Source organism: Alligator mississippiensis, chromosome 16 (genome assembly GCF_030867095.1).
Source record: "Alligator mississippiensis isolate rAllMis1 chromosome 16, rAllMis1, whole genome shotgun sequence".
NCBI lineage: Eukaryota > Metazoa > Chordata > Crocodylia > Alligatoridae > Alligator > Alligator mississippiensis.
In genome coordinates, this window is record NC_081839.1 from 14,340,520 (window position 1) to 14,363,939 (window position 23,420).

The 23,420-nt window shown below is 49.5% G+C and overlaps 1 long non-coding RNA gene across 1 annotated transcript; it reads right to left on the reverse strand.

Annotated features, from left to right (window-relative positions):
- Nucleotides 1-721: 721 nt before the first annotated feature.
- LOC132246540 (uncharacterized) lies at nucleotides 722-19,005 on the reverse strand. Its single transcript, XR_009457877.1, has 5 exons — nucleotides 18,969-19,005; nucleotides 6,899-7,131; nucleotides 6,534-6,684; nucleotides 6,313-6,407; nucleotides 722-1,954 (listed from the first exon to the last, which is right to left on the reverse strand). It is a non-coding gene; the product is annotated as an uncharacterized LOC132246540 (long non-coding RNA).
- Between the last annotated feature and the right edge of the window lie 4,415 nt (nucleotides 19,006-23,420).

The following is a 23,420-nucleotide window of genomic DNA, read 5'->3' on the forward strand; positions in this document are numbered from 1 at the left end:
AAGGCCCTAGGTTCTGTAGAATAACTTGGCATACTTCATTCACAGCCAGCATTGCAGTTGTGCACCTCACACCAAACTGGTTGCTCATAGACCAGAGGCTACCAGGATTTGTTAGCTTCCAAATGACCATTGCAATGCATCTGTCCATGGACATAGGGCATCAAAGCCTGATGTCCTAGTGCTGGAGTATGGGGTGCAGCTTGGTACAAAGATCCATGAATGTGCCATAGGACATTCTAAAATTCTGCCTCCGTTATTAGACATTCCAGGTCCTGAGCACAAGCTATTGCCACCAGTCCAAGCTCACAGATAAATCCCAGTGCCTCAGTGATGTCTAATATTGGGAACACAGAGCTATGGCTTCAGTGATACCATCTTGCACATCATGTAGCATGGCCAGCACAATGCCTACAGCAATATCATTGTCCTCCAGGTAGAACACCATCAGGGCTGGCAGCAGATGATGCTGATGCATGGACTGCCTGAAAAGCATGGCCAGCACGAGGATTCCCACAATTCCACTATTTGCAATCTCAAATATCCAAAACTATCTGGAACTGCCAGGGTTGTCAGAGATACTCTGTGTTAGACCCCGACTCCATGCGGTGCCCAATGACCAGGGAAACGATGGTCCAGTTGCTCATGGGTCCTGTTACTCATTAGCCAGAGCAAGCAGGGAGCAAACACCAGCACACATTGCTCACAACAACTTTATTCAGAATGGAGACAGCTTCAGGTGAGCTCCCTCACAGACACACAGCCCATGAAACTAGGGGAGCAGCCTCGAACAACAGTTCTTTTCACATTTTATACACCTTGGTTCATACTTGTTAGCATTCTCCTGCCTTCATCCCTCCTCCTGTTCCACCCATTTCTCCTCCCATTTCAAGCTCCATCTATGTTTACTGTTTGCTTCATTTGCATGGAATTGCCTATGTATTTCATTCATTTACATGCCTCTCTGCTAAGAGCGCATGTGTAAGGCCATGAACTCAGGTACTCTCAGTTACTTGCTGGTTCATCTTGTTTTTGCTGATTTCAGCACCATCTCCAAGGTTTGGCTTCTGTCTTATCTCCTGACGATAGCTGGTGGGCTGCATCTTGTTCTTCTTACACAATGGGATCTAACACTATGATGTTGCTTAGAAAACTGCTTGCCTAAGCATTTGCAATGTTAGTCTTAATATATTATTCTACCTTGTGACCAGCAATTTTGCTGAGACACAGGAAAAAGCCTTTATATTCAGCTGCAGATTCAATGCTCCCCAAAATCCAGTGTTTCCCAAAATCCAAATTATTGTCACCCTAACACTCTGATCAGACCATATGCTGGGCCTGTGCTTGGCTAGGGGATTTGAATTTCCAGGCATTCATTGTTGACCAATTAGTGTATTCTGGTTCAGAGAGAAAGGCTCAACTGCAATCAAATGACTTTCATCATGGGGCATTTCTTCCCACAGTCCCCTCCCCAAGCCAGACAGCCAGAGAGACACAAAGAGCCCAAGAGAAGCCCATCAGCTGGTTTTTGCTGTGACCCTCGAGCCTAGCTTGGCAGGGGAGAGACAGCACAACAAAGCACCGCTTGGAAGACAAGATGACAGACAGTGGTGAGGAAACTTTTATTAGTACCACAATTGAAGTTTATGTGCTTTCTGGCTGGCTCCAGGGAAGGAAGTTCAGGAAGCTCCTGGGGAGATGGGGATTTCCCAGGTTTAGGCAAACCATATGGCTTCCCACATGAACTGATTGAGTCCCTGTGACAGGGGGCCATCTTCGGCTGCTTTTTTTTTTTTTTATGCCGGTAAGTGTGTCCCCGCCAAGTCTTGCTGGATTTCTCTTCTCTGGGGATCAGCTTCCCCCCTCTTTACTCTCCTGCCACAACTTGCTGTTACTTGGTTCTAAAGAAAGAGGGAGGCTGACCCACAGGTTCCCAGACAGACTCCAGGCTCACCACCTGTAGGATAATGAGATGTTGCCTTAAGGACAAAAATGCATGCTCCTACCTCCCCTTGATGTGCCCTATGCCTCGCACACGGTTTTATAAATTTTTCTCTATGTTGGGGGTCTCAGCTGCTGTGGGCTTACCCTCTCTCTCTCTAGGTAGGCCTGTCAGTCAAAACCCACTAATTGGGCTTGACTCCGAGGCTCTAGCTCTAACTCACTCAGGCTCAAGGCCCTCTGTTCCATGCTGTCCGTGACACCAGGTCTGCTGGCTCTTCTACGCTGTGCGTCCCTGTGGTGCCAGACTGTTGGGGCCTCAGTCCTCTTCAGCTTTGCCCTTCTTTCTGTAGTTAGGACCTTTTGCCTAAGTCCACCTGCTAGGACCTGGCTTCAAGGCTCCTATCTCCCCTTCAAGTGACTTTGGGCTTGTGGCCCTAGTGCAGCAGGGCTTCTCGAGCCCTCTATCATGGTGCCCCTTGGTGCTAATGAGGCCTCCTCCACCCCTACAGCCTCAGCCACAAACCACCAGCATTTTTAACATCAAATGTAAACCATAGGCTCCTATGGCCATATAATGGAAATACTAATAAAGAAATAAGGCGCAGGGGAGGGAGCTCCGGGAGGAGGTTAGCAGGCTGAGGGGTATCAGGGAGGTGGAGGATGAAATTGACAGTGATTTCCTTTCCCTGCAGGACCAGGCGCCCAAGGAAGAAGCACCCCGGGAGGTGCCCTCCACAGCAGAGTGGCAGACGGTCACATCCAGGACCAGGGCTGAACGCAGCATACTGGTACCAGTTCCTCCAGTCCAACTGGAGAACAGGTATGAGGCCCTGGCGACGCTGCAGGAGATGGAAGGAGATGAGGAAACCTCTGGGTAGGAAGGAACACCACACTCTCCACGCTCCAAACAGGTCAAGGAAACCAAGCAGACCCAGAGGAGGAGGCATCGAGTGATCGTCATAGGCGACTCCATCTTGAGAGGTATGGAAGGACCCATTTGTCGCCAGGACCCCTCAACACGAGAGGTCTTCTGCCTGCCCGAAGCAAAGATTCGGGATGTGACGGGAATGATCCAGGCCATGATTCAGCCCACTGATTACTACCCCATGGTCCTAGTCCATGTGGGTACTAATGATGCGGCCAGGAGAAGCCTTGATCACCTGATGACAGACTACCATGCTCTGGGCGGCGTGCTAAGGGAAAGAGGTGCACAGGTGGTATTCTCCTCTGTCCTACCAGTGAGTGGACATGGAAGATGACACAAGAACTACTTTAGAGAGACCAACTGGCGGCTTCGGCAACGGTGTCTCGAGGCAGGCTTCGGCTTCCTTGACAATGATCTGCACATCACGATGAGAGAGATGCTCAGTTGGGATGGGCTTCACCTGTCCCCCAAAGGAAAGCGTGTGTTCTTTTCTAGGTTGGTGGATCTCATAGATTCATAGATTCATAGATGTTAGGGTCGGAAGGGACCTCAATAGATCATCAAGTCCGACCCCCCGCATAAGCAGGAAAGAGCGCTGGGTCTAGATGACCCCAGCTAGATACTCGTCTAACCTCCTCTTGAAGACCCCCAGGGTAGGGGAGAGCACCACCTCCCTTGGGAGCCCGTTCCAGACCTTGGCCACTCGAACTGTGAAGAAGTTCTTCCTAATGTCCAGTCTAAATCTGCTCTCTGCTAGCTTGTGGCCATTGTTTCTTGTAACCCCCGGGGGCGCCTTGGTGAATAAATCCTCACCAATTCCCTTCTGTGCCCCCGTGATGAACTTATAGGCAGCCACAAGGTCGCCTCTCAACCTTCTCTTGCGGAGGCTGAAAAGGTCCAGTTTCTCTAGTCTCTCCTCGTAGGGCTTGGTCTGCAGGCCCTTGACCATACGAGTTGCCCTTCTCTGGACCCTCTCCAGGTTATCCGCATCCTTCTTGAAGTGTGGCGCCCAGAATTGCACGCAGTACTCCAACTGCGGTCTGACCAACGCCCTATAGAGGGGAAGTATCACCTCCCTGGACCTATTCGTCATGCATCTGCTGATGCACGATAAAGTGCCATTGGCTTTTCTGATGGCTTCGTCACACTGCCGGCTCATGTTCATCTTGGAGTCCGCTAGGACTCCAAGATCCCTTTCCACCTCTGTGCCACCCAGCAGGTCATTCCCTAGGCTGTAGGTGTGCTGGACATTTTTCCTCCCTAGGTGCAGCACTTTGCATTTCTCCTTGTTGAATTGCATCCTGTTGTTTTCTGCCCACTTGTGCAACCTACCCAGGTCTGCCTGCAGCTGTTCCCTGCCCTCCGGCGTGTCCACTTCTCCCCATAGCTTTGTGTCATCTGCAAACTTGGACAGAGTACATTTGACTCCCTCGTCCAAGTCGCTGATGAAGACATTAAAGAGTATTGGTCCAAGGACCGAACCCTGCGGGACCCCACTGCCCACACCCTTCCAGGTCGAGACCGACCCATCTACCACGACTCTTTGGGTGTGACCCTCTAGCCAATTCGCCACCCACCGGACTGTGCAGTCATCCACATCACAGCCTCTTAACTTGTTCACCAGTATGGGGTGGGATACCGTATCGAAGGCCTTCCTGAAGTCTAAGTATACGACATCCACCCCTCCTGTGTCCAGGCGTTTCGTAACCTGGTCATAGAAAGAGACTAGGTTGGTCAGGCACAATCTGCCCGCCACAAACCTGTGCTGGTTTCCCCTCAGCATAATTTGCCCTGCTGGGCTCTCACAAATGTGAGCCTTGATAATTTTTTCAAAGACTTTACCAAGGATGGAGGTGAGACTGACTGGCCTATAGTTGCCTGGGTCCTCCTTCCTCCCCTTCTTGAAAATGGGGACCACGTTAGCCCTTTTCCAGTCTTCTGGGACTTGGCCCGTGCGCCACGAGCGTTCGAATATTCCCGCCAGTGGCTCTGCAATGATGTCGGCCAGTGCCTTCAGCACCCTCGGATGGAGCCCATCCGGGCCTGCCGACTTAAAGGCATCCAGTTCTTCCAAGTGACTCTGCACCATCTCAGGGTCTACTCATGGCAGTCTGGCGCCTTGCTGCTGCCTCTCTACAACCCCAGTGAGAGACTTGTCGTGCCCCTCACTTAGGAACACTGAGGCAAAGAACTCGTTGAGGAGTTCAGCCTTGTCCCCCCTGTCTGTCACCAATTGTTTCTGCCCGTTTAGCAGCGGTCCTATTCCTCCCTGGGCCTTCCTTTTACTCCCAATATATCTAAAAAACAATTTCTTGTTGTCTTTTACTTGGGTTGCCATCCTCAGCTCCATGGTAGCCTTGGCCCGCCTAACTGCCTCCCTACAAGCACGAGCAGAGGAGGTATATTCATCTTTAGTGATCTCACCCTGTTTCCACTTTTTATGTGCTCCCCTTTTGGCCCTTAGGCTGCCCTGGATTTCTCTGGTCAGCCATGGAAGCCTCCTGGCCCCTTTCCCTCTTTTGCCTCGCTCGGGGATCGTCTTGCTTTGTGCCCGAAGGATCGTTTCCTTTAGGCACAGCCACCCTTCTTGGGCTCCCATCCCATCAAAACTCCTACTCTGCAGTGCTTCCTTGACTAATGGCCTGAGTGCATTGAGATCAGCTTTCCTAAAGTCTAGCACTTTCACCCTACTAGTTACCTTACCCACTCGCCGTCTTATGTTGAATTCTATTATAAGGTGATCACTGTCTCCCAAATAGCTACCGATCTGGAGGTCCCCTATCATGTCATCTCCCGTTGCCAATACCAGATCCAGTATGGCAATCCCCTAGTGGGACCATGCACCTCCTGTGTCAGGTGGAGGTCCTGTACATAGGTTAGAAACCTGCATGAGCGATGGGACCTTGCTGTCTGCGTCTCCCAGCAGATGTCCGGGTAGTTTAGATCCCCCATGACTACCGCCTCTTTAGCTTTTATGGTCTCCGAGAGTTGCCTCAGGAGCCCCGCATCTATTTCTTCCCCTTGGTGTGGGGATCTGTAGCAGACCCCTACCACCAAATCCCTTTCTCCTTGCCCCCCATGTAGCCTAACCCACAATCCTTCTACTTTCTCAACCTCGGATTCTGTCTTGATGAGGGTTGATGTATATTGCTCACTGACATAAAGTGCAACTCCCCCCCCCGCCCTTTCTTCCCCGACCTGTCCTTTCTATACAATCTATAGCCCTCAATATGTACCGCCCAGTCATGGGATGAATCCCACCAGGTCTCTGTTAGCCCCACTAAGTCATAGGTGTTTAGTGCAAGCAGGAGCGCTAGTTCATCCTGCTTGTTCCCCATGCTCCTAGCATTAGTATATAGGCACTTGAGCCCTGCGACTGGTGCCTTTGCTGCCCCCCCGCTCCGAGTCCCATGGGGCCCATTGTTTCTTACCTTCTTGTTTCTTACCTGTTCTGTAGTGCTGGCCTCCCCATGGCTTTCAGGTTCCCAATGTTCTCCTTCTTCAGGCTCAGTTGGGATGGGCTTCTTCAGGCTGGGCTGTCCTTGTGGGTGCCACATGGTTTGGTGGTCCACAGCTTCCCCTGCCCTCATACTCCCCTCCCCCCGACGAGCCTAGTTTAAAGCCCGCCGGAGGAGATCCGCCAACCTAGTAGAAAACACACGCTTACCTTTGGTGAAGCCCATCCCAACTGAGCGTGTCCCTCGTTGTGATGTGCGGGTCATTGTCCAGGAAGCCGAAGCCTGCCTCGAGACACCACTGCCGAAGCCGCCAGTTGGTCTCTCTGATGCAGTTCTCCTGCCGTCTTCCTCGTCCGGTCACTGGTAGGATGGAAGAGAAAACCACCTGGGCACCAAACTCCTTCAGCACGCCACCCAGAGCACAGTAGTCCGCTATCAGGTGATCGGGGGTTCTCCTGGCCGCATCATTAGTACCCACATGGACTAGGACCATGGGGTAATAATCGGTGGGCTTGATCCTGGCCTGGATTACCTCCGTCACATCCCAAATCTTTGCTCCAGGGAGGCAGCATACCTCTCGTGCCGAGGGGTCCTGGCGACAGATGGGTCCTTCCGTACCTCTCAGGATGGAGTCTCCTATGACGAGCACTCGTTGCCTCCTCCTCTGGGTCATCGTGGATCTCTTGAACTGTTTGGAGTGTGAAGAACGTGGTGTTTCTTCTTGCCCAAGGGTTTCCTCCTCCCCTTCCATCTCCACTCTGCTGTGGAGGGTATTCCCCGGGGTGCTTCTTCCTTTGGTGCCTGGGCCTGCAGGGAAAGGAAATAACTATCAATTTCATCCTCCACCTCCCTGATCCCCCTCAGCCTGCTAACCTCCTCCCGGAGCTCCCTCACCTGCGCCTCCAGAGCCCTAAGACGGGCACCTGCCGGACAGGTGTGGGGGCCCCCAATCTCTGCCCCCCCCGGCCCTGCTGGGGATACCCCACAGGCCAGGAGGTAGGGGGACACCAGCTCCCCCATGGGCTCGGTCTGGGAGGAGGCCTCAGACCTGCCCCGGGTAGCCTTGTCCCCCTGGGCAGAGGCCCTAGCAGCACTCCTCGTAGACACCATTCTACAAGCTACTGTTTGTAGACCTGTGCAGTGTCTACGCCCTACCCCTACAGGAGTCCCACTCCTGGCCCTCCCGGCCCGCCCTCCGGCGTGAACGCCCGCGCAAATGCCGGCGTGCTCCTCCGGTGGGCTTTAAACTAGGCTCATCGGGGGGAAGGGATGATGAGGGCGGGGGAAGCTGTGGACTACCAAACCAGCTGGCACCCACAAGGACAGCCCAGCCTGAAGAAGGAGAACATCGGGAACCTGCAATCCATGGGGCGGCCAGCACTACACCACAGGTAAGTAATAAGCAGGTAAGCAACAAGGGGCCCTTTGGGCATCAGAGCCGGGGGGAAACAAAGGCGCCAGTCACAGGGCTCAAGTGACTATACACTAATGCTAGAAGCATGGGGAGCAAGCAGGATGAACTAGCACTCCTGCTTGCAGAAAACACCTAAGACTTAGTAGGGCTAACAGAAACCTGGTGGCAGTCTTCCCACGACTGGGTGGTACACATTGAGGGCTATAAGCTGTACAGAAAGGATTGAGTGGGGAAGAGAGGGGGAGGGGTGGTGCTCTATGTCAATGAGCTATATACATCGACCCTTATCAAAAAGGAATCAGAGGAGGAGAAAGTAGAAGGATTATGGGTTAGGTTACATGGAGGTCAAGGAGAAAGGGATTTGGTGGTAGGGGTCTGCTACAGACCCCCACACCAAGGGGAAGAACTAGATTTGGGGCTCCTGAGGCAGCTCTCGGAGACCATAAAAACTAGGGAGGCGGTAGTCATGGGGGACCTAAACTACCCAGACATCTGCTGGGAGATGCAGACAGCAAAGTCCCACCGTTCACGCAGGTTCCTATCCTGTGTACAGGACCTCCATCTGACGCAGGAAGTACATGGTCCCACTAAGGGGAATGCCTTACTGGACCTGGTATTGGCAACGGGGGATGACATGGTAGGAGACCTACAGATCGGTGGTCACCTGGGGGACAGTGATCACCAAATCATAGAATTCACCATAAGACGTCGAGCAGGTGAGGTAACTAGTAGGGTGAAAGTGCTAGACTTTAGGAAAGCTGACTTCAATGAACTCAGGCGTTTAGTCAAGGACGCACTGCAGAGTAAGAGCTTTAAAGAGTTGGGAGCCCAGGAAGTGTGGCTGTGCCTTAAGGAAATGATCCTTTGGGCATAGAGGGAGATGATCCCAATGCAGGAAAAAACGGGGAAAGGGGCCAAGAGGCTTCCTTGGCTGACCAGAGAAATCCAGAGCAGTCTACAGGCTAAAAGGGGGGCATATAAAAAGTGGAAACGGGGAGAGATTACTAAAGAGGAGTATACCTCCTCTGCTCGCGCTTGTAGGGAGGCAGTTAGACAGGCCAAAGCTACCATGGAGCTGAGGATGGCATCCCAAGTTAAGGACAACAAAAAATTGTTTTTTAGATATATAGGGAGTAAAAGGAAGGCCCAGGGTGGAATAGGACCTCTACTAGATGGGCATAAGCAATTGGTGACGGACAGGGGGGACAAGGCTGAACTCCTCAATGAGTTCTTTGCCTCAGTGTTCCTAAGCGAGGGGCAAGACAAGTCTCTCACTGGGATTGTAGAGAGGCAGCAGCAGGGCACCAGACTACCAAGCGTAGACCCTGAGATGGTGCAGAGGCACTTGGAGGAACTGGATGCGTTTAAGTCGGCAGGCCTGGATGAGCTCCATCCGAGGGTACTGAAGGCACTGGCTGACGTCATTGCACAGCCACTGGCGGGAATATTTGAACACTTGTGGCACACAGGCCAGGTCCTGGAGGACTGGAAAAGGGCCAATGTGGTCCCCATTTTCAAGAAGGGGAGGAAGGAGGACCCAGGCAACTATAGGCCAGTCAGTCTCACCTCCATCCTTGGCAAAGTCTTTGAAAAAAATTATCAAGGCTCCCATTTGCGAGAGCCCGGCAGGACAAATTATGCTGAGGGGAAACCAGCATGGGTTCGTAGCAGGTAGATCATGCCTGACTAATCTAGTCTCTTTTTATGACCAGGTTACAAAACACCTGGACGCAGGAGTAGGGGTTGACGTCATTTACTTAGACTTCAGAAAGGCCTTCGATACGGTATCCCGCACCATACTGGTGAACAAGTTAAGAGGCTGTGATGTGGATGACTACACAGTCCGGTGGGTGGCGAATTGGCTAGAGGGTCGTACCCAGAGAGTCGTAGTGGATGGGTCGGTATTGACCTGGAAGGGTGTGGGCAGTGGGGTCCCGCAGGGTTCGGTCCTTGGACCGATACTCTTCAATGTCTTCATCAGCGACTTGGACGAGGGAGTGAAGTGTACTCTGTCCAAGTTTGCGGATGACACAAAACTGTGGGGAGAAGTGGACACACCAGAGGGCAGGGAACAACTACAAGCAGACCTGGACAGGTTGGACATATGGGCAGAAAACAACAGAATGCAATTCAACAAGGAGAAATGCAGTGCTGCACCTAGGGAGGAAAAATGTCCAGCATACCTACTGCCTAGGAAATGACCTGCTTGGTGGCACGGAAGCATAAAGGGATCTTGGAGTCCTAGTGGACTCCAAGATGAACATTAGTCATCAGTGTGACGAAGTCATCAGAAAAGCTAATGGCACTTTATCGTGCATCAGCAGATGCATGACGAACAGAACCAAGGTGATAATTCCCCTCTATTGGGTGCTGGTCAGATCGCAGTTGGAATACTGCATGCAATTTTGGGCACTGCACTTCAAGAGGGATGTGGATAACCTGGAGAGGGTCCAGAGAAGGGCCACTCGTATGGTTAAGGGCTTGCAGGCCAAGCCCTATGAGGAGAGACTAGGGCACCTGGACCTCTTCAGCCTCCGCAAGAGAAGGTTGAGAGGCGACCTTTTGGCTGCCTATAAGTTCATCATGGGGGCACAGAAGGGAATTGGTGAGGCTTTACTCACCAAGGCACCCCTGGGGGTTACAAGAAATAATTTCCATAAGCTAGCAAAGAGCAGATTTAGACTAGACATTAGGAAGAACTTCTTCACAGTTCGAGTGGCCAAAGTCTGGAACAGGCTCCCAAGGGAGGTGGTGCTCTCCCCTACCCTGGGGGTCTTCAAGAGGAGGTTAGATAGGCATCTAGCTGGGGTCATCTAAACCCAGCACTCTTTCCTGCCTGTGCAGGGGGTCGGACTCAATGATCTATTGAGGTCCCTTCTGACCCTAACATCTATGAATCTATGAATTTATGCCTGGGTCTCAGGTTTGGGACATCACAGAGAAGATCCTGGCCTACATCCGACATGCAGACCAGTACCCCATGGTTGTCATCCACGTGGGAACGAATGACGCAGCCAGGGGCAACCCTGACCGCATTATGAAGGACTTCAAGGCTCTGGGGGCCAAGCTTAAAGAGATGGGGGCGCAGGTGTATTCTCCTCTCTTCTTCCGGTGAGTAGGCAGGGATGACGACACAAGGCCTGCATTGGCGAGGTCAACTGGTGCTTACAGAGTTGGTGCCACCAGGCGGGCCTTGGATTCTTAGATAATGACCCATGCTTTCGGGGGGGGACTTGCTGGGGCGGGATGGGCTTCACCTCTCTCCTAAAGGCAAGCGTGTCTTCTCTTTCAGGTTGGCTGATCTTGTATGGCAAGCTTTAAACTAGCCTTGCCGGGGGAGGGGGCCGCAGGAAGTCATGGAGACACCACCCGAGCAAGACAGGTGACAAATGCATGGAGTGCCCAGGTAAGAAACAGAGGTCCAGATAGTCTTCCTAATCGGGGGGTGGCACGTGCAGCTATGCAAGGCCTTAAATGCCTATATACCAATGCTCGTAGTATGGAGAACGAACAGGAGGAACTCACCCTCAGAATAGCCAGTTCAAACCCAGACATAGTAGGGCTTACAGAAACGTGGTGGGAATCATCCCATGACTGGGTAGTTAGCATTAGGGGCTATAGGCTCTACAGGCAGGATAGAGAAAGAAGGAAAGGAGGGGGTGTGGCGCTCTATGTCAAAGAGCAATACACATGCTCTGCCAGCAAAATGGGGTTGGAGGAGGGGCAAGCTGAAGTGCTCTGGGTCAAGATACAAGGGGGTCGTAGGGAGAGGGATTTAATGGTGGGGGTCTACTACAGACCCACCAACCAAGGGGAGGAGCTGGACCGGGAATTTTCAGGCCAGCTTGCAGAGGGACTTAAGGCAAGGGATGTAGTTGTCATGGGTGATCTAAATTACCTGGACATCTGCTGGGAGGAGCAGTCAGCCAGGTCGGACCATTTCAGAAGGTTCCTGGCCGAGATACAGGACCTCCACTTAACCCAGGAGGTGCACAGTCCCACCAGAGGAAATACCCTGTTGGACCTGGTCCTAGCCACAAGCAATGATCTGGTAAGGGGGCTCCAGGTCCTTGACCACCTGGGTGATAGCGATCATCGCTTGCTGGAATTCATCATCCAGCGCAGGGTATCAAGGGTCTGCAGCAAGGCAGTAGCTCTAGACTTCAAGAGGGCCAGCTTCAATGAGTTGAGGAGATTCCTGGGAGAGGCACTGGGCTTCTCGAGGGCAGGGGAACTCACTGCCCAAGATGAGTGGTCGTTCCTTAAGGAGACGATACTCAGGGCCCAAGGGGTGATGATCCCAACAAGAAGCAAGGGGGGCAAGAGTGCCCCAAAGCCCTCCTGGCTCACCAAGGACGTCCGGGAATGCCTGGTTGCCAAAAAGGCAGTGTACACCCAGTGGAAGGTAGGGGCTATCTCCAAAGAGGAGTATACCTCCACTGCTCGGGCCTGTAGGGGGGTTGTTAGGAAAGCTAAGGTGGACATAGAGCTAGGACTAACGTGCAAGATCAAAGATAATAAAAAGTCCTTTTTCAAATATATAAGGAGGATGAAGAAGGAACCGGGAAACGTGGGGCCCCTGCAAGATACGCTGGGCAATCTGGTGGTTGTGCCAGAGGAGAAAGCAGACCTCTTTAACAAATTCTTCACCTCCGTTTTCTTGTGCAGGGACCAGGACCCCCTCACCATGATTCAAGATGGACTCGAAGGGAATGCCTCCAGACCTAACGTTGAGGAGGACCAGGTTAGAGTGCTTCTGGAGGGGCTGGACGTGTTCAAATCAGCAGGTCCAGATGCTCTCCACCCCAGGGTGTTGAGGGAGCTAGCAGGGGTTATTGCAGGGACCTTGGCATGGCTTTACGAGCACTCATGGTGCTCGGGCCAGGTGCCAGATGACTGGAAGATAGCCAATGTGGTCCCCATCTTTAAAAAAGGCAGGAGGGAGGACCCGGGCAACTATAGGCCCATCAGTCTTACCTCAATCCTGGGGAAACTCTTTCAGAAGATGTCAGAGAGCACTGAGGTGCCCTGCTCCTAGAGAGGGGAAACTGCCAGGGAAAGAGCCCTAGCAGGGAATAAGGAGCCCAGCTGTGGGTTGCCAGGGCAACCCAGAGGTCAGCTGATGGAAAGGGGCAGGGCCTGACTCCTATATAAAAGCACAGACAGGAGGCCAGAGCCAGTTTCCTGCCAGCAGCCAGAGAGGCAGGAGCGCCGTAAGCCAGGGTGCAGGAAGAAGCCTGACCACAGGTACAGCTTATGGCAATTGTAAGATGCTTGAGCAATGTTATTTTAGCCAGGCGGCTTTAATTTATGTTACAGCCCAGGGGCTTGTGTTTTGTTGTTGTTAGAACCGGTGGTTTGGGTGAGGCTATTAGGGGTTGAAAGAGGCCTCGTAGGGGTAGGGGACCCACAGTAGTGTGGGGACCCCAGCACCAGTAGGGGCGCAGCGTATGGGGTACATAGACCCCAGCCCCAGAGAGGAGCATTATTAGGAAGCCCAAGTTGGGCACCATGAGGCCCAGATATGGGGCAGCATAATTGAGGAGTCGAAGTGTGGGCACGGAGAGCCCCAGATAGGGGGCAGCATTGTAGATAAGGCCCCAGAGAAGAGGGCACAGAGTGAGAGAGGGCCGGAGAGAGCCCTAGCACCAGAGGGAGCATTCATCAAAGGAAGAAAGGCCCGAGAGAGAACAGGAAGGGGCCAGATAGTGATAGAGCTGAGACAACAGCTATTCCATCGGCGAGGTATGGACTGCGGTGTAGGGGAGGAAATGGAGCTGCAAATAGTGTCCCTAGCAGCGGGGTAGTACAAGGGCAGCCTCCTGCTAATTAACACCAATTAAGTAATAACAAGGCATGGCAGACGAGTAGGCGGGCGGTTGCCCCAGGAACAGGTGTGCGGGCCACATTAAGGTTGGCCTAGAGTGGGCTACCTGTCACAGAAGATCATCAAGGAGCCCATCTGTGATGGGCTGGCATCGGGGATGATGCTCAAGGGCAACCAGCATGGTTTCATGAGGGGCAGGTCATGTCAGACCAACCTGATTGCCTTTTATGATCAGGTCACAAAAGCACTGGACGCAGGTGTCGCCGTGGATGTAGTCTTTCTGGACTTCAGCAAGCCCTTTGAGACTGACCACCCGATCCTCATTATAAAACTAGGCGACTATAGCATTGATGCCTACACGGTCAGATGGATTGCAAATTGGCTGAAGGGTCATACTCAGAGAGTGGTGGTGGACAGGTCATATTAGACCTGGGGGGAAGTGGGCAATGGAGTCCCCCAGGGCTCGGTCCTTGGGCCCACACTGTTCAATTTCTTTATCAGTGATTTGGACGATGGGGTGAAAAGCAACCTGTTCAAATTTGCTGATGATACCAAAATTTGGGGTGAGGTGGGCACGCTAGTAGGGAGGGAAAGACTGCAGAAAGACCTGGATAGGTTGCAAGAGTGGGCTAACAAAATAGGATGCGTTTCAATACGGACAAGTGCAGGGTGCTGCACTTGGGCAGTAGTAACCAGCAGCACACTTATAAGATGGGGAAACTCCCTTCTTGAGAGCACGGAGGCAGAAAGGGATCTTGGAGTCATCAGTGACTCCAAGATGAACATGGGCCAACAACGCGAGGTCACGGTTGGCAGAGCTAACTGGACCTTATCGTGCATCCACAGGTGCATCTCAAGTAGGTCCAAGGAGGTGATCCTCCCCCTCTACGTGACACTGGTCAGGCCGCAGCTGGAGTACTGTGTCCAGTTCTGGGCACCCCACTTCAAGAGGGATGTGGACAACATGGAGAGGGTCCAGAGGAGGGCCACCCACATGATCCAGGGACAGCAGGGCATACCCTACAATCAGAGGCTATGGGACCTGAACCTGTTCAGCCTTCACAAGAGAAGGCTGAGGGGGGACCTGGTGCCTGTCTATAAACTCACTAGCAGGGACCAGAAGGGTTTGGGAGAGACCTTGTTTCCCCTAGTGCCCCCCGGGATAACAAGGAATAACGGCCACAAGTTGTTGGAGAGTAGGTTTAGTTTAGACATCCGTAAGAACAACTTCACAGTTAGGGAGTCTAGGATCTGGAACCAATTTCCAAGGGAAGTGGTGCTGGCTCCTATCCTGGGGGTCTTTAAGAAGAGGCTTGATGCCTACCTGACTGGGGTCATTTGAGCCCAGTTTTCCTCCTGCGTAGGTAGGGGGTCGGACTTGAAGATCTACAAGGTCCCTTCCAACCCTACTTCTATGATTCTATGAAATTTTTGCTGAATCTATTTGGAGAGCTTCAAATTGATCCAGTACTTTTAATACGTCCCTTAATTCAATTCAAACTTGGAGATTTGGCCACCAAATTGGGGCAAATCTACTCCAAATAGAATCAGCACCTGAAGCTTCACACAGCCCAATTATTTAAAAGTTTATTTCAATTTTAAAAGAACCCTGCAAAATGCAAAAATACTACTTAGTAGGACTGTTCTGCCTTTTTTACTCTACCTACTGGAAGTAGAGGGTAGAATGTTCAAATGCATCCAGAAGACCTAGCGGCACAAGCTCTGAGTCCAGAAAGTGAAGGTGGGATTCAGATAAAAATCAGTGGGACTTGTGCTTCTAAGTCACTTAAGAGCATTTGGAAAATTTACCCACTTACCAATAGCCAGTATTTGTGTGCAAGAGAGGCAGAGATAGAAAACTTTGACTGACACCAATGCACTGTGAAATGCTGTCACAATTTTGTACTGGTATGTGGAAAACCCTTGACAATGGGAAATTGCAACTTTTATGAGTGACGAAAGGCAGAAAGAAGGACACTGTCCATTCTTTTAAACATTTGAACCCCCAGGATTCATTGAACAGTTACATAAATGTTAGACCATTCCTTCCAAGATACCTGATCTGTTGCAAATAATTTAAATGTAAAAACCTGGTAAAAACTTTAGAAGTGGGAAGTAGAGGAACACAATAGCCAGACAATCCAAGGGTATAAACTGTACCAGCTTTTTTTAATCATATAGTCTAAAAAACTATGTACTAGTTGCAATCTCCTAAAACAGCCAGTATGTATTGTAAGAAATCCATACTTCAAATCCTCTGCATCAGATTGCTCTATACATACATGCATAGTTTGGCACTCTCTAGCCCCCACTGTATTTACCAAACTTTTGAAGGAGTAAAATGTAATGAAGAAATCATGTGTTCACTTAATGAGCTTGTGTTCACTCGTGTTTGGGAAAATACTGATAAAGAAAATCTACTTATTAGGGATGTGTGAAACAGTACCATTTCATTTCAACTTGCACTTCACAGGTTTGATGGGACAATGTTTCATTTTGAGTTTTGTTTGCTTTCAAAAACACTCTTCCATTTCATTTCCACATGGACACAACACTGGTTTGACATTTCGCCTATAGGCTATAATGAGGAAGCACAAACCTGCCTGTAACCTTGTCACTTCTTGCCTGATTTGAATGAAACTTGCAGGAGTGGTATCCCCTTCTGATTCTATGAGGTCCAAGAAGTTTAAAGGATATGGGTGCAGGGGTTTATGGGAAACTGCACTTCAAATTCTTGAAACTAAAACTCATGTCACATGTATGTATTAAGCAACAGTGGGATGAAAGATTCTGGGATAGCACCTGCTGAGGCCACAAATCTTGTCAAGTTTAAAGGAGATTGCACCTCAAGATGCCAACAAGCAGAACTCATGACATGGGTGACATGTCACTGTGTGTGTGTGTGTGTGTGTGTGTGTGTGTGTGTGTGTGTTAAGGTGTAGAGGGGTGAAAACTGCAGGCATGCTAGGCCCTGCTGAGGCTATGAAGCCTGCCAGCTTTCAAAGAGATAGGTGCAGGGGGTTCTGGCTTCTGGGGTCTGCACCTCAGGCTGCTGACAGGCAAAACTTGTGATGTGGGTGCTTGTGCAACTGTTTGTGTTAGGGCACAGGGGGTGAAAACTGCAGGACTGCTAGGCCCTGCTGCGGCTATGAAGCCTGCCAGCTTTCAAGGAGATAAGTACAGGGGGGTTCTGGCTTCTGAGGCCCTGCACATCAGGTTGCTGACAGGCAAAACTTGTGACATGGGTGGGTGAGGCTGTGTGTGTGTGTTAAGGTACACCCTCACTGGTGCTGGAGCATCTACCCAGCAGTGTTCTGTGCCCCAAGGAGGTCTCCTCCTCCCCTACCACCTTGGATCAGTCCACAATTTTACATGACAACAGGTAAGACAATCTGGTGCCTTTCAGTAGGCCAACTGTATAGTTAGAGAACTGTATCTTAGCAAGTTTTCAGGTTGAAAAACCTTTGGTAGGCTGAGGAAGTACCTGTATTGGGTCTGTGTGTCTGCTGGTCCTGGATGGAAGGAATAGTAAGGAAGCCGGAGGCTGGCCTGGCATGCAATGCAAGCAAGAAAGCCAGTCAGAGAAAATAGAAATGGAGGTGTCAGGGGTTGAGGGACAGGTTGGGGCTGGGGTGGGGGGGATGTAGCAGTGCAGGTGAAAGTGCAGAAGTACCTAGGGAGTCAGGCCTACTTCAGGCCTGGCTGCTAGCCCCTGCTGCAGCCACGAAGCCTGCCAGCTGTCAAGGAGATCAGTGCAGGGGGGTTCTGGGGCCCTGCACCCCTAGCAGCTGACAGACAAAACTTATGACATGGGTGCTTGTGCAACTGACTGTGTCTGTCTTGGGGCAGTTGATTGTCTGTATTGATTCTTTCCTCTCCTTTAGTCCTGGTTTTGTAGGTGTTAATCCATGCTTGTTAAGTCATGATGTAGTAGCTAGGTACTGTGTATTGAGCTGGTCCCTGTGTGAATCATGTTTAATTGGTACCTGGTACCACAGTAGCTTAGCAGCCAGGCCTACAGTAGTCTGCCCACCCGCCCCCCAACCCCGTGTCCCAAGACGGACACAGTTGCACAAGCATCCATGTCATGAGCTTTGCTTGTCCGCAGCTTGAGGTGCAGTGTCCCTTAAACCCCTGCGCTTATCTCTTTGAAACTTGGCAAGCTTTGAGGCCTCAGCAGGGGCCACCATTCCTGCAGTCTTTACCCTGCTGTGCCTTAACACACACAGGGTCATCTATGTCATGAGTTTTGCCTGTCAGCAGCTTGAGGTGCAGTCCCCCCAAACCACTGCACCTATCACCTTGAAATGTGGCAGGCTTTGTGGCCTCTCTAGGGACTACCACCCCTGTGGTTTTGACCCCACTGTGGCTTAACACATACATGTGATATGAGTTTTGCTTTCAAGAATTTGGGGTGCAGTTTTCCCAAACCCGCTGCACCCGTCTCCTTGAAACTTGGCAAACTTTGTGGCCTCAGCAGGGGCTAGCAAGCCTGCAGTTTTGACCCCACTGTCTTAACACATGGAGAGCTGGAGCTCTCCCACTACCACCTCTAGCCCCTCTCCCTCTCCTGCCAGAAGACCTGGCACCTGCCTTTCCACCACGCTTCATATTAATCTTTTCTGTGCTGGAAAGTGTGTGTCTTACTTCTTCTGTGTTGTATTTCCTTTACACTGTGTTGTGTGTGGACTCTGCTATGATGATTATTGATTATTAATAACTATATATATATATATATATGGTGTCATCTTCTGTGGTGTGATATATGAATTAGGGATGTGAATGTGTGACTTCTTCTTCTTGTGTTGTGTGTTTTCCTTACTCTGTGTTTTGTGTGGACTCTGCTATGATGATTATGATTGATGATTAATAGCTATATATGATATCTTTTTCTGTGATGTGATATATGAATTAGGAATGATTGCGAATATGTGACTTATTCCCCTGTGTTGTGTTTCTTTACTGTGCTGTTCTGTGTTGCGTACCTAAAATAATATTTCTTCTTCTTCTTCTTCTTCTAAGACTATGAGTCCTGTGTATTAATCTCAATCTGAATCTCTATCTGACTTCTTGTGTTGCCTTTAGTCTGTATGTAAACTAACTATAACTAATAATATTAATAACTATATATAATCTCTTCTTCTGTGCATATCTTCTTCTATGATGTGTGTAAATGTGTATAATGTGTGCCTCCCTGCACAGTTATGGATCACACTGCAAGGGAAAACACTGAGCTTTCTTTTTAAAAAGTATTGGGGTGGAAAAAGAGTACAAACATAAATTGAAAGAAAAGAATTGGATACATAAAGTAGAGGAATGCTAAGCTAAGCTATATCCTATCCACTCCTTTGTAAGAACAAAAAGAAGCAGGCGACTGACTAGGAAGCCAAACCCATCCAGTACCTTTTCAGATGCTGTTGCTCACTCAGGTAGAAACAGCTCACAAAAAAGGACAGGAAGCCAGAGGACAGAGGCTTTTATGCCTTTTCTATGTCCCTCCCCCAGACACTGTGATTGGAAGGAGACTCCAGGAGAGATCACACTCACTGGCCAGCTAGAGATGTCAGTCCTCCCCGCCCCCCACCCCCGGTCCCCCTCCCTCTTCTAAGTTTCTGTTTCCCCTGCAACACCACCTCCAAATCTCTGAATCTTTTCTGAATTGATTTGGAGGCTCCAAATCATTTGGATAGTTTTAAGCTTCTAGTGATTCGATTCAGATTTGGCCTCCAAATCAGGCCAAATCTTCTCTGAATTTAATCATGAACTGAAGCTTTGCACAGCCCTAAAAACGTGACCCTCCTACCCAAATTAGTATTGAGGAACAGACCCTGGAAATGGCTGAGCACTTCCCCACCTGTAACTTTAGAAAGGATGCACTATGTTGTAGAAAATACAACCCAAGCACTGTGTTGTACCCTCAACACAAGTCTTCCTTCTCTCCCTTTTGTACTCTACTCCTGGAGATTTTATGCCTCTTTTTGGATCCACCTTAACTCACTCATCAGTTCCAGCTGCTGCCAGCCTTCCACCCAGGCAGACTACCTGCAACTGGGTCTCAGGCTGAGCTGCAGGTTGAGCGCCTCCTTACAGTCCCCATAAAAATTAGTGCAGATGCTGGACAGTGCAGTTATTTTGTTATCATATTTTACGCTGTTTTATTACGAAAATGTCACTGGATCAGCATTAAGCATGTAACTTTGTAGAATGGGGTATGTCAAATTCATTGTTCTCATTTGTCTTCTACAAACTATTTCCATGAAGTAGTACAACTAACAAACTCAAAGGAATAAAGCCCAAGTCCATCTGATTAAGTAAACAATACTTTGAGATACAAAACCTCTGGAAACTTTTGTCTCCAGCTATGGGAATTCACAGTCTAGAAAAATAAGAAGATCTGAAAACTAAATATTATCCTTCTGATAGTCTTCTTTCTAACTAGGTTAGAAAGCTGCACTGGGTTTGAATTTCCTTGTTTTTAATTTTCATGTGTATATTTTAAATAAACAACGTAAACCAAATGCAATCCACCAAACAAGGAATGACCAAATAAATGGGTATATGATGAGTGAACTAAGAATTTATGTTTGTCTTAAAAGGTATATCAAATTAGTTACAGTAATGCACAACATAACACATTATTGTTAGGCCTGTGCAAATAGGGAAGTATTTGATTTGGATTCAGCCAATTTGGATGCCATAGATTCAATTTGGAGATCCAAATCATTTTTCTGATTTGATTTGCCAAATTGCTTCAGAAAATTTGGAGCCAATTTGGAGATTTAGCCATAGAGTGCAGTGGGGAATCAATTAAATATCTATAAATTTCCTGTCTTTTGGATGATTAAGACAAACTTGTAGAGCTAGTAGGCCCTGATGAGAGCATAATATGTGTCAAGTTTCAAGTAGATAGGTGCAGGGGTGTCTGGGAACCTGCACCTCAAAGTCCTGAAAGCTAAACTCATGTCACACATGTGTGTGTTAAGCCACAGTGGGGTGAAAACTGCGGACAAGCAAAACTCATGGCATAGGTGACACTGTGTGTATGTTATGGTACAGGGGGGTGAAAACTGCAGGTATGCTATCCCCTGCTGAGGCCACAAAGCCTGCCAAGTTTCAAGGAGATAGGTGCAGGGGTTTGGGGGAAAGTGCACCTCAAGCTGAGGGCAAGCAAAACTTGTGACATGGGTGACGACACTGTGTGTGTTAAGGCACAGCAGGGTGAAAGCTGCAGGCCTGCTAGCCCCTGCTGAGGCCACAAATCCTGCAAGCTGTTAAGGAGATTGGTGCAGGGGGGTTCTGGGGCCCTGCACCCCTAGCTGCTGACAGACAAAACTTGTGACATGGGTGCTTGTGTAAGTACAGTAACTGTCTCTGTCTTGGAGCAGAAGTGGTTCCTGGCTCTGTATTGATTCTTTCCTTTCCTTAGTTTTTGGTTTTGTAGGTGTTAATCCTTGCTCGTTAACTCATTATCTAGTAGCTAGCTCCTCTGTATTGAGCTGATTCCTGAGTGAATCATAATTGATTGGTAAAACAGTAGCTTAGCAGCCAGGCCTGCAGTAGTCCCCCCCACCATGTGCCCAAAGACAGACAGTTGCACAAGCACCCATGTCATGAGTTTTGCCTGTCTGCAGCTAGAGGTGCAGGGCCCTGGAACCCAGAAGCCCTGCACCCATCTCCTTGACAGCTGGCAGGCTTCGTGGCTGCAGCAGGGGCTAGCAGGCCTGCAGCTTTCACCCTGCTGTGCCTTAACACACACAGTGTTACCCATGTCACGAGTTTTCCATCAGCCTGAGGTGCACTTTCCCCCAAACCCCTGCACCCGTCTCCTTGAAACTTGGTGGGCTTTGTGCCATCCACAGGGGCTAGCATGCCTGCAGTTTTGACCCCACTGTGGCATAACACATGTATATGACATGAGTTTTGCTTTCAAGAATTAGGGGTGAAGTTCCCCCCAAACCTCTACACCTATCTCCTTGAAACCTGGCAAGCTTTGTGGTCTCAGCAGGAGCTATCATTTGTGCTGTTTTCACCCCACTCTGACTTAACACACACACACACACAACTTGAGTTTTGCTTTCAGAATTGTGAGGTGCAGTTTCTCAGAAACCCCTATACCTATCTCCTTGAATCTTGGCATGTATCATGCTCTCATCCATAGCTACCATCTCTCCAAGTTTCTTCTTAATTAGAAAAATGACAACAAAGTTATAGATATTTAATTGATTCCCCATTATACCCTATGGCCAAATCTCTGAATCTTTTCTGAATCTTTTCCAAATGAATTCGGAAGCTCCAAATTGATTCAGAAAGCCTAAAGCTTCCAGCAAGTCATTTCAGATTTGTAGATTCAACCTCTGAATCATCTTAATCATCTCTGCATCCAAATCATGAGCCGAAGCTTTGCACAGCCCTAATTATTCTCCTTTTGAGGAATTCACACAGAAAAAATATTAAGCAGGTTAAATTCAATGCAACAAGAGATACAGAGATGTTTCAGGGCAGCTCCACACCTGGAGCAGCTGCAGTGCCTGGAACAACACCAGGGTGCCCTAGTGCCAATTGCACTGGTGCATTCAGTAACTGCTGCAATGGCAGCTACCATATTTACTCAAATATAGGATGACCCTGAATATAAAACAACCCCTGCCCCAATAATTAGATTCTATAAATAGAAAACTTCTAAATGTGTTTATAATTTTCTAAATATAGAATCTAAATATTGGAGAGTTGTCTTAAATTCCGCCCACAACTGCGACAGCAAAGAAAGTCTTAGACCTGAACTCCGTGCGGCGTCCAACAACTAGGGAGACAATGGTCTAATTGCTCACACATCCTGTTACTCATTAGCCAGAGCAAGCAGGGAGCAAACACCAGCACACATTGCTCACAACAGCTTTATTTAAAATGGAGACAGCTTCGGGTGAGCTCCCTCACAGACACAGCCCGTGAAACCAGGGGAGCAGCAATGAGCAATAGTTTTTTTTTCCCATATTTATACACTTTGGTTTATACTCTTTAATATTTATTCCACCCTTAATCCTTTGGTTTCACCCATTTTTTCTCCCATTTCAAGCTCCACCTCCTGTTTACTGTTTGCTTCATTATAATGGAATTGCCTATGCATTTCATTCATTTACATGACTTCTTGTTATGAGCACACGTCTAAGACCTTGACTCCTTTTCTTCAGTCAGTGGGCAGACTTTGGCCAAATCCTGGAAGCTTCTTCACCAATCACCATTCACCTATTCGCATATGTTCATCTCAGATTCTGTTACCAGTTATGTGTTGTTTTCCACATTCCAGTCTGCTTTTCTGTCTCATGTTGTATCATCTTCCACCTTTTTTGGGCCTCTGTATCTCATCTCATTCCTCGATGTAGCTGGTTCACAGCACACAGAGCTAATTGCTACTTTTTCCAGAAAAATGGTTGACATCGTTAAAATGGTTACTTAGCATAAGCAAATAGCTGGCTTAGCTATCATTCTGCCTTGTGGTCAGCAGCTCTGCTAGGCCACAGGTTAAAGCCTTTATTCAGCTGCAGATTCAGTGCTTCCTAAGATCCAGTGTTCCCCCAAGTCCAAATTATTGTTACCCTAACAGAAAGCAGTGGCTAAGAGAGGGGGGATGGGGTCAGGTGGCCCCCTTGCTCCATGCATTTTTTCCTCGTGCCACCTTTCTACCCTGCCTGACACCTGCAGCCCCCACCCCCAGCTCCCCCCAGCCTTTGCCTCTTTCTCCAAAACTCCCACCAGTTTCAACCCCTTCCTTCTGCTTTCCCCAGCCTCTGCCCCTTGCCCCAAACTCTCCCAGTCTCTACCTCTTCCCCCTGCTCTCCCCAGTCTTTGCCTTTCCCC